Below are 9,192 nucleotides of genomic sequence, written 5' to 3' on the forward strand. Positions count from 1 at the left end.
AAGAGTGAGTATAGCCATTATCAGACGGCTTGCTAAATAGGTATGGAACTCTGACATTAGAACTGATACAGAAAGAAAATTATTATGAAAATTCAATCTAGGCAAAAAATAATGAAAGAAAATAAATGAGTTTCTGATGTTCATGAGATACAAAACAAAGATATGAAAATTAACTTTTCTGGCTTCAAAGCAGAGTTTCCACTTATGTTAATTCATATCCTATATTTATTTAGAAACTCCCAACCAAGTCACATTTTATGTTTTTAGTTTATACAACTCATATTCCTGTAGAATATAGGACCATTGTCAGACTCCTTTACAAAGGCTACCTGATTACTCAAGCTAACAATGACAAAGATAATTATCATTAGATTGCTCAGTATCCCTTCCTAAAATTCCTAACAAGTTTTTAAACAGTACCAAGAGACTGATTCTTGCAGCCAAATTGAGGGCAGAGCCAGAAATAATTGATGTTACATTGACAATGACAAATAAAAATTTTAAATTACAAGGGAGGATTTAAATTAATTTGAGAAGAAATTGAATGCCCTGGCAAGAGAGATCATACATTGTTGCGAGTCAAAACCATACTGTCCTAAGAGAGTCTGTTAAAGGCTAACAAAATGAACTTTGTTCTAATTTAAAGGCACCCTAATGAAATCAGCTAACAGAGAGAGTTGTGTAACTTTTTAATTTTGTAGAGAATTGTGGGAAATGCTCCCTGGTTTTCCTATTATCTGTACAACATAAAGTGAATAGCTGCTCATGGGTCTGGTCCATTTCACTCATCTGAATTCCCAAAGTCTGAGTCTGAAGCCAGATACCATTTTGCTTTTTCCTTTCCTTGACACCATGAAATGGGAATCTAAATCCAATTTGTAATGTTTTAGAAAAAAACCTCTTTTGGGTGCATAAGTAACTGTAGCCCTGAGGATAATGGGGGTGTGTGTATATATTCTAAACAAGCCCTGAGGATAATGGGGGTGTGTGTATATATTCTAAACATTTTTGTTATTATTATTCATATTATTTTGTATTTATTACCATGCTGAAAAGTATCTTTTTCTAATCTATAATTCCAGAAACATTGATGAATAGTTGGATGGGTGGATATGCATTTAACAGACATTGTTACCTCTCATTTCAGAGGACATATTTCAAGCCCTGATGGAGAGGGAAGTTTTGGGATTTTTCACACTTAGAACATAATGGCTTCCTAAACTAACCATGTGATAAGACTCAGGTCCTTTACCTCTACCCAGTGATGTTATTGTATATGAGATCAGGTTAAGATCCATTAAATCCGGATTTAGGAAAAGGATAAATTCTTTTAGTCTGGATTAATTTCTTGCTATAGGTCTGCTCATTAATTGTAAAACATTAGTGATTAGAGGCTTCCAGGGTGATGAGCATGATACCACATGCAGACATGGTAGGAGACCACACCTGTTCCAATGAGCCTCCATTACCCAAAGGAGTAACTAATTAGTTACAAACCATCTTCAATTTATTATTTATTCAACAGTGCTGATCAAATTAGAGAGCAGGAAGGCACGGAATTCACTGAGAAAATGCATGCACATCACTCATATTTATAGCATTCCTTGTCAAAATGCTGGTCAGGCAAAAAACTCCTTGGAAATTCAGACATCCCTACAAAAGCATTATCCAACAGCTTTGGTTTGACGTGAAAAAAAAATTCCATGGACACTTCTGTGGTCCATCTGCTGGCTGAATCCTTTTTGGATTTTGGTACCAGCCCTACCTACCTGGTAAAACTTTAGTTCATAAAAAGACGTGCAATGGGAGAAAATTTGCTGCTGCACTGATTAGGGCAATTACCCAAGGACATGAAGCAGTAAAATGGATGCACCTAGAGAAGATTCCTGAAGGTCTCCTGAGTTTGTCTTGTGGTCACAGCGTCACAAGTTGTAGTAAAACCAGAAGACTGCAGCAGAATCCCAATATACCTATTAGTAGAAAGTTGGAAATGCAAGGCAAAACAGATCAGAAAATTTTTGAAGATACTCCATGGCTATTTTACATCAAAAGTGAAAGCAAAAATTATCCTCCCCTTCTTTGCTCAAGCTTTTTTAATCTAAAAAAAAGAAAAAAATGCTCCTTACACATAATCTGCCAGAAGTTTCATTGTGTATTTAACAGAAAGTTCACAAAAAATATTTAAAATAAATGAAAAGATGACTAAAGACTTTAATTATAGTTGAAAACAAAAGCAAGTCTCATAAGTAATCCTTGTCCCCTTTCTTTACAATTCTACTTTTCTTACAGTATTACATTTTAGTCAATCAAAACAATGTCTTTGAGACCCTGCCTTTTTTTCTGCTTTATATCTTGTCACCATTTATGAAACACATGAACATTCCTGAAGTAGAGTCGAGAACCTAGAGCCTGTCACACTACAGTTGATTATGTGTCTTCATTTTTTTCCTTCACATACTCTGGATCTTGATTATTTCCTACACAGTAATACAGCAGCTATAGGAAAAATAGGCGATCCACACTAATTTATTCTTCTATCTCCAATTAGATTATTTTGAAGCATGATAGACACAATGTCCTCTTCATTTTAAAATTATGTAGAAAATACTCCCCTGACAGATGTTTCTTTGTATTGATTCTAAGTCGCGACAGGCAGTCAGCAGGTGCCAAATGCTGCCCTTTTCTCATCCAAATCATTCTGGACAGGTATGCTAATGACCAACTGGAGGCACTTAAGGATTTTTTTTCAGGCCAAAGCTTGGCAATACTGAACTCTTAGCTGTCTCAAGTTTGATGGTTGCAAAGAGTGTTCTATATTAGGCTGCTTCAGCTTAGGAAGTTTACCAATATCCTGCTTTAAAGTACTTAAGAACATTTCAGACCTCATCATTGCAGAGTTCCTAGTAATGGAATACACTCCTCCAATATGTATTTTTCAGGAACTTCCACTCACAGATTGAATTGCAATGAATTCAATGCTCCCCAAAGGATGCTGAAAATTCTGCTCATGGACCTTGAGTACACCCAGGAATTGTTAAGACACAATACATGGGTACTATTAGAAGTACAGGATAATAGATGTGGAAGATTAGACAGGCCCAAAGAAAAGTAAAACCTTTAGAAATGTCAACCACAGTCAGAATATTCTTGTTCATATTACTTACTGCTGTATAAAAATTCTGGCATTTAATCGTTAAGTACATGATTTTAAAGATGTGATAAATCTGTACCAGCAATTTGCATGAGCACTTGAGCCAGAGAGATAACTTGGCAAAAACACAAAAACTTCTGAGGAAAAGAAGTAGACAGAGATCTCAATCGCAATGTTAATCACACTCTAATTATCATTGCTCAGATTGACATAAGAAGAATCATTATATATTAAACTGCAGTCTTCTGTCTCAAAAATTTAATAAGGAATATGTTTGATCAACATGCAGAATCATTATCTAGCTTGACAAGACTATTTTCCCTTTTGTTTAATTGATAAGCAAAAGATTTGCTGTGTCCTCATCTAAATAGAAATAACAAAAAGTTTTAGATTCTTAATTAACTTAAACTTGTCAGAAAATATGAAGAAGAAAAAAGACAGCAACAAGTATTCTAAGCAAGACAGTTGAAGTGGAAAAATTTAAAGTAAGGATTTGTTTTCTTCAAAAAAGATGTTTGATTTCCATTAAAGACCTGCCAGAATAAGCTCTTTCAATTGATAGCTGTCCTTAGTGTTTAAAATGTAACATTATTTTTAGTACCTATTTCATTTCAGTTTTCAATAGCTGGTTCTCAACATAATTTTCTTTCCCACATATGTTGAATACCCATCAGATATCAAATGCTTCTCCCATGAAGACTCTGAGTCACTAGATACTAGATCTGGGGGATGGGAGTCAAGATGCTGAATCATCTAAATGTAGGTATATAAGGTCCTAATCTTGTCAATAGGTAACAAAGCAAGGTTTCGTGGAATGCAGAAGAGCAACTCCATGACTGGACATAACAAGTGGAAGCCAATGTATTTAAATGTTGATCTCTGCAAGCAGACACTACAGTCAATGGAACCTGGAGAACAATTTAGATCTGTAAAAAGAATATTAAGAGCTCTGTACTGTTGCCTAAACAAAATCAGTGCTGTTTGGGACAACTTACAAACTGAGGCAACATGAGACAGACAGGCATGGCATGGCACCTAGAGAAAAGCAGGAAGACTATGTCTTCTGAAGATTCAGGCCAGAGAGAATAATTTCAAGGATCTTAATGTCATTAGGTGCTTGTTACTACTAACTCATTAATACTGTTGTGGCCCTTTGATACTCACTGTTGGTTAAAAAGCAAGGAAAACTCAATTTATTGGAATCTTTCTGTGGTGTAGTACTTGCGTAGAGAATCAGATCTCCTGACTGACCCATCACAATTCATCGCTTTTGATACATTTAAAATGCACACAAAACATCTCCTAAACCTCTACACACAAAAAACTGTCCTGTGCAACTATTTCTACAGGAAGAATTTCTCTTGTCTACAAGTGTCTTACCTATACACAATTCAGTCATGTCTGTAGCAGGACTGCCCTGGGTGAGACCTTTGGAGGCTCCACACAGAATGTTAATCATCACAGGCATATAAACTGAGCTAGACACAGCAGGAGCTGCCAAACTGTCCAAAGCTTCCATCTGGAGAGCTCCTGTAACTATTAGTCAAATAGGTCATTGTGAAGGTTCGAGTTGTCAGTCACCTGGCTTCAAGTTTGTCCATTGTGTCAAGCCTGTCCATTAATTAATTTATGCAGGTGACTGAGTGGAATGTTCCGGGACAATCCAAGGAATTAGTTATTTATATATGCTGGTGTGCAGGGACCTGAAACCCTGCTGCCCCACAATTATGACAAAAGAACACATATTACAATTCATTTATAGCTTAAGTCTCATTGCTCTTGACACAATGTTTAACAACAAAACCTATAAAATAATAAATTATTAAAACTATGTACTTTATAAAAATTGTTTATAAAAGAAAGATAGTCCCTTTGGTATCAACCACAATAACTGATAAGGCAGAGCACACACAGTGTGCAACGTCAACTATTTAAATGCTTACTGAAATGACAGAAAAATAATTAATAATACTTACAATAAAGCAATGGAATAATGCCAAATCCCATTGGATTATACTGCAGAAAAATGACACAAAATCAACTACAGATATACAATTGTGGTACTTGTTGCTAAAAAAGTTTTGTTTACTTGTGTAAATTGGACAAACTGAGCATTAGGGCTGAGCTCTAAAAATATTTATACAATCCTAATTTTCAGTTTACATTCTATAATGAATTCTGCTTCTCTAATTATGTCTAATAGTGTGTCTTCTCTTTTATTAGACTTAGAAACCCCAAATATAATTTATTGCACTACTCTACTTAAAATAGATTTGCATGATGTTAACAATAGGGAAAATACTTCCTAAACTCACGTGATTCACATAGTCAATAGCAGCTGGTGAAACATAAATGCTAAAAGAAAAACAAGGAGTATCAATATTTTTAAATTTATCAGATGTTCAGTTAATGTCTACTTTAGCAAGTGTTTTTCTAAACACTAATTATATGACATTTTCTAACTATACGTTGCATATGTATATTATATGAGAACTGAAGAGCAGATTAATTTCTCTGAAGGCATAATAAGAACTTTGTTCTTGCCCCCACTGAATTTAATGGGAATTTTGCCATCAGCTTCAATGAAAGCAGGTTGAGGTTTTAGATAGTTGACACAGAACATATTTTAAAGCCACCTGTGCAAATGCGACCACTGAGCCACCTTCTGTTGCTACTGTTCTACGGAATTTTCACTCTCCAATGGTGTATTGCTTTCACCTGTGAGCATTGATTAAACTCATCATCTGCACTTTTTTAACCAGGAATCACACTTTTTACACTTTGTCTCTCAGAATTAAGAACTGTGAGTAAATGATCTTATTTTGAGTTTGTCACGTTTTTATCTAAGACAGTGTCCATCAAAGCAATACACTGATATGAAAAGTTCAGATATAGAGAAAACTTGTAGTGCTGTAAAAGTATGGCTGTTAAAAAAGTGGGGATTGGGATTTTTTTGGAAATGAAGAAACATGTATTTTTGGTTTGTCCATATTTACTTTACAATTGTACTAAGAAAACTCCTAATATTGAAGTCAAGTTCACATATTTATGAAGGGATAGAAGCCATCCATATAGGTGTAACTTTCAGTTATTTAAATAAATGAAGAAAAAATTATAAGTTTCATTTATTTAAGTGTAGGCAGACTATTGTTTATTATTACTACAAAATAATTAGAGGAGCATATTCTTACTTTTTATTACATTGTGATGAAAGTTTAAGTAGTATGTGTTTAACTCTTCAGCCAGGATACTTTTTCAATTCATCATCAATTCAATCAGAGGGCAGTCTGACTGTACTCTTTTGCAACAATATCATCTGTTCTCTTTTAAAAATGCTACCTTTTTGTACTGTAAGGAGAATTGCAGATGTATTTGAAAATTACACAGCGCCAGTGTTTCATATGAATGAGTTTTCATGTAGTTTTAATGCAAGGCCTTAGAGATCAACACCAAGGTTGGGCATGGGGCATGTAGTTTTTTGCTGTTATTCACACTGATTTGGGTGTGTATTATAGACAATTATATTGTTTATATAATTTAATGATATAATAATTTATTATCTTTTTGTAGTAATTATATAACAATTAATAATTTATTATAACAATAATAAATATAATAGTGGGAATCATTAAAGATTTTTAATACTGCATGATGGGCAAATTTCAGATTTTGGCGAACCTTAAAAATAAATCTAAATGGAAAAATATGAAGGAATTTAAGATGGTCTTTTTGGAATCTTTAGTAGGTATCACATTCTAATAAAGAGGCTGTATTATAGAATTGCCTTCCAAACACAAAACTCCCTTCTACCCCACTCATGACTACTTACTGTCTCTGTGAAGAAAGAATTCATCATATATACTGAAAAATGTTGTTAATACTGAAACTAATTCAGTTTTGTTTAAACCCCCACAAAACCTACTTAGCAGCTGCAAACAAAAGAGTAAGAGACAATGATGTGGTTCTCTGAAGTCACAGCACTGAAACTGTTGATTTATAATTAGGTGATAGGTGTATGTATGTAGACATATGGGATTATTATTTCATTGACTTTGTTATTTTGTGTCAGTTTGTAACAGCTAAAACATTTTGAAACTGTTGGACTAAGCCATATAATCTGTACACAGTCAATACTCAGTGCAATGTTAAAGGGAATATAGGAAAGGCAGTCAAAATAGCACAAACATTGATTAAGGATGCTAATATATTATAATTAATGATCTGCAAATTTTATTTGCATCGGGGAACACTGAATACATAATAATGTTCCCATAAAACAAATTCTCTTATGATTTATTTGTCATTTATTAGAGAGAAGTTCCAGCAAAGTTACTATGGCTCTCTGCAATTTGAGACAGAATCAGGACCACTAATTTCAATTACATCTGACACATAAACTTGGCCTTGTGTATGGTTTTTTTTTCCTTGTTAATTTTTTTAATCCAGTGCTGTTCTTTGATGGAAAAAACCCAAACAAACAAGCCCCAAAAAACAAAAAAACAAAAAAAAACCCAAAACCTCCAAATAAAGAACGGGAAAAGAAAACAGAAAACATGCAGTGTGACATCAGCTGTATCTTCTTCCATGTATAAATTGTGCACTTATCTACAGATGTGAGTAAAGTCATAAACTTTTAAAGCCCCTAAGTGGCAGGCAGACAGAAAATAGAATGTGTGTTGTATAGTTAGATCCTGAATTTCTGCTTGTAGCAATTCTGAGTTACAGTCCTTCTCAGCAGTGAGTAAAAACTTAAAAAAAATTTATTAATCTGCTAACTGAAAGGCCACATACCTCAGTCAATGTAATGTTATTAGCAGCAGGCAACAGGCTTCCCAATGATTTAGCTTTGGCCTTGGGACTTACTGATAATTGTCATGTGCAGCTGTGGCTTTGTTTCACCTGTGACTTCAAAGCAAGGAAGTGTAAGGCAAGGCTCAGGAGAGCTTTCTTCTGTAGCTTTAAATCTTTTCCTGCAGGGACTTTTTTGGCTGTAGCTTAATGCTGATTCTGTAATGGTCTAACAATACATGATATAGGTCTAAGAAAAGTGAGGAATTGCTGCGTAATGAGCATGTGGGCTAAAGTGGAAAGACAGAATGGTCAATAAGTCTTTTTAAGAACACAAGAAAATAGTTCCAAGCAGACCCATGACTTAGCAGGTGGAAGAAATCTCTACCATCAATGTCAAGGACCTTGTGATGAAGAAAAAGGGAACCTGGTGGCTCACCCTGAACCCCATTCTCATTCATTCTTGTCATTTTTCTTGAAGACTAACCCCATCAACCTTAGCACCCAGAGGGATAGTAAAAGTGTGAGTACAAATGGCAGACAATTTTTTGTACAAGAATTATAAATATCATGAAAGTTTTTAGACACTTTGGATTAGAAGTATTAGTTTGTTGTATTTTTGTTAGGCTGTTAATATCTTAAGATAATAAAAGGTTCTTGAATCTACATGCAAAATATATTCATTTTTGCTCACAACATCCTTTTGAGCAGAAAAAACACAGAGCTATTAACAGAGAAACAAAAAGAATGGGATGATGTCTTAAAATCCCACTTCTGATGGACAAAATTTTGTGTTATTCAGGAAAATCAGGAGCTTTGTTACAGTACGATTTCATAAGTCTCTCTAAAAAAGCAGATCTTGCCAGGTTTAAACTCGATTAAATTATATTTATTTATCATTTTAACCTTATTTCTTAAAGATTGTATTGTTTATGTGTATCCTCAATGGCTAGTTCTGAGACGGAGCAAGGGCTCCACCCTGGTCAATGACTATGTCTGTTACAATAGGACTTAGCAAAAATTTTCCCAAAAGAACTGTTTCTTAGCCAAAGCCCAGACACAGTTCAAACGATATATCACAAACCAAGAACTTGTTAACAAGTAAGTATGAACAAACTCAACTCATTCTGGTAAGAATGAGAGGAAAAAACATATGAATGTGAACCTTCCATTTACCCTCAGGGCCACAGAATAGACCCAGTCTTTTTTAGATACAGATACATACCTAGTCTATGCCTTGCCAACCGTGCCCC

This window comes from Lichenostomus cassidix, chromosome 1Aa, assembly GCF_008360975.1.
Source record: "Lichenostomus cassidix isolate B80296 chromosome 1Aa, HeHo_3.0, whole genome shotgun sequence".
Taxonomy (NCBI): domain Eukaryota; kingdom Metazoa; phylum Chordata; class Aves; order Passeriformes; family Meliphagidae; genus Lichenostomus; species Lichenostomus cassidix.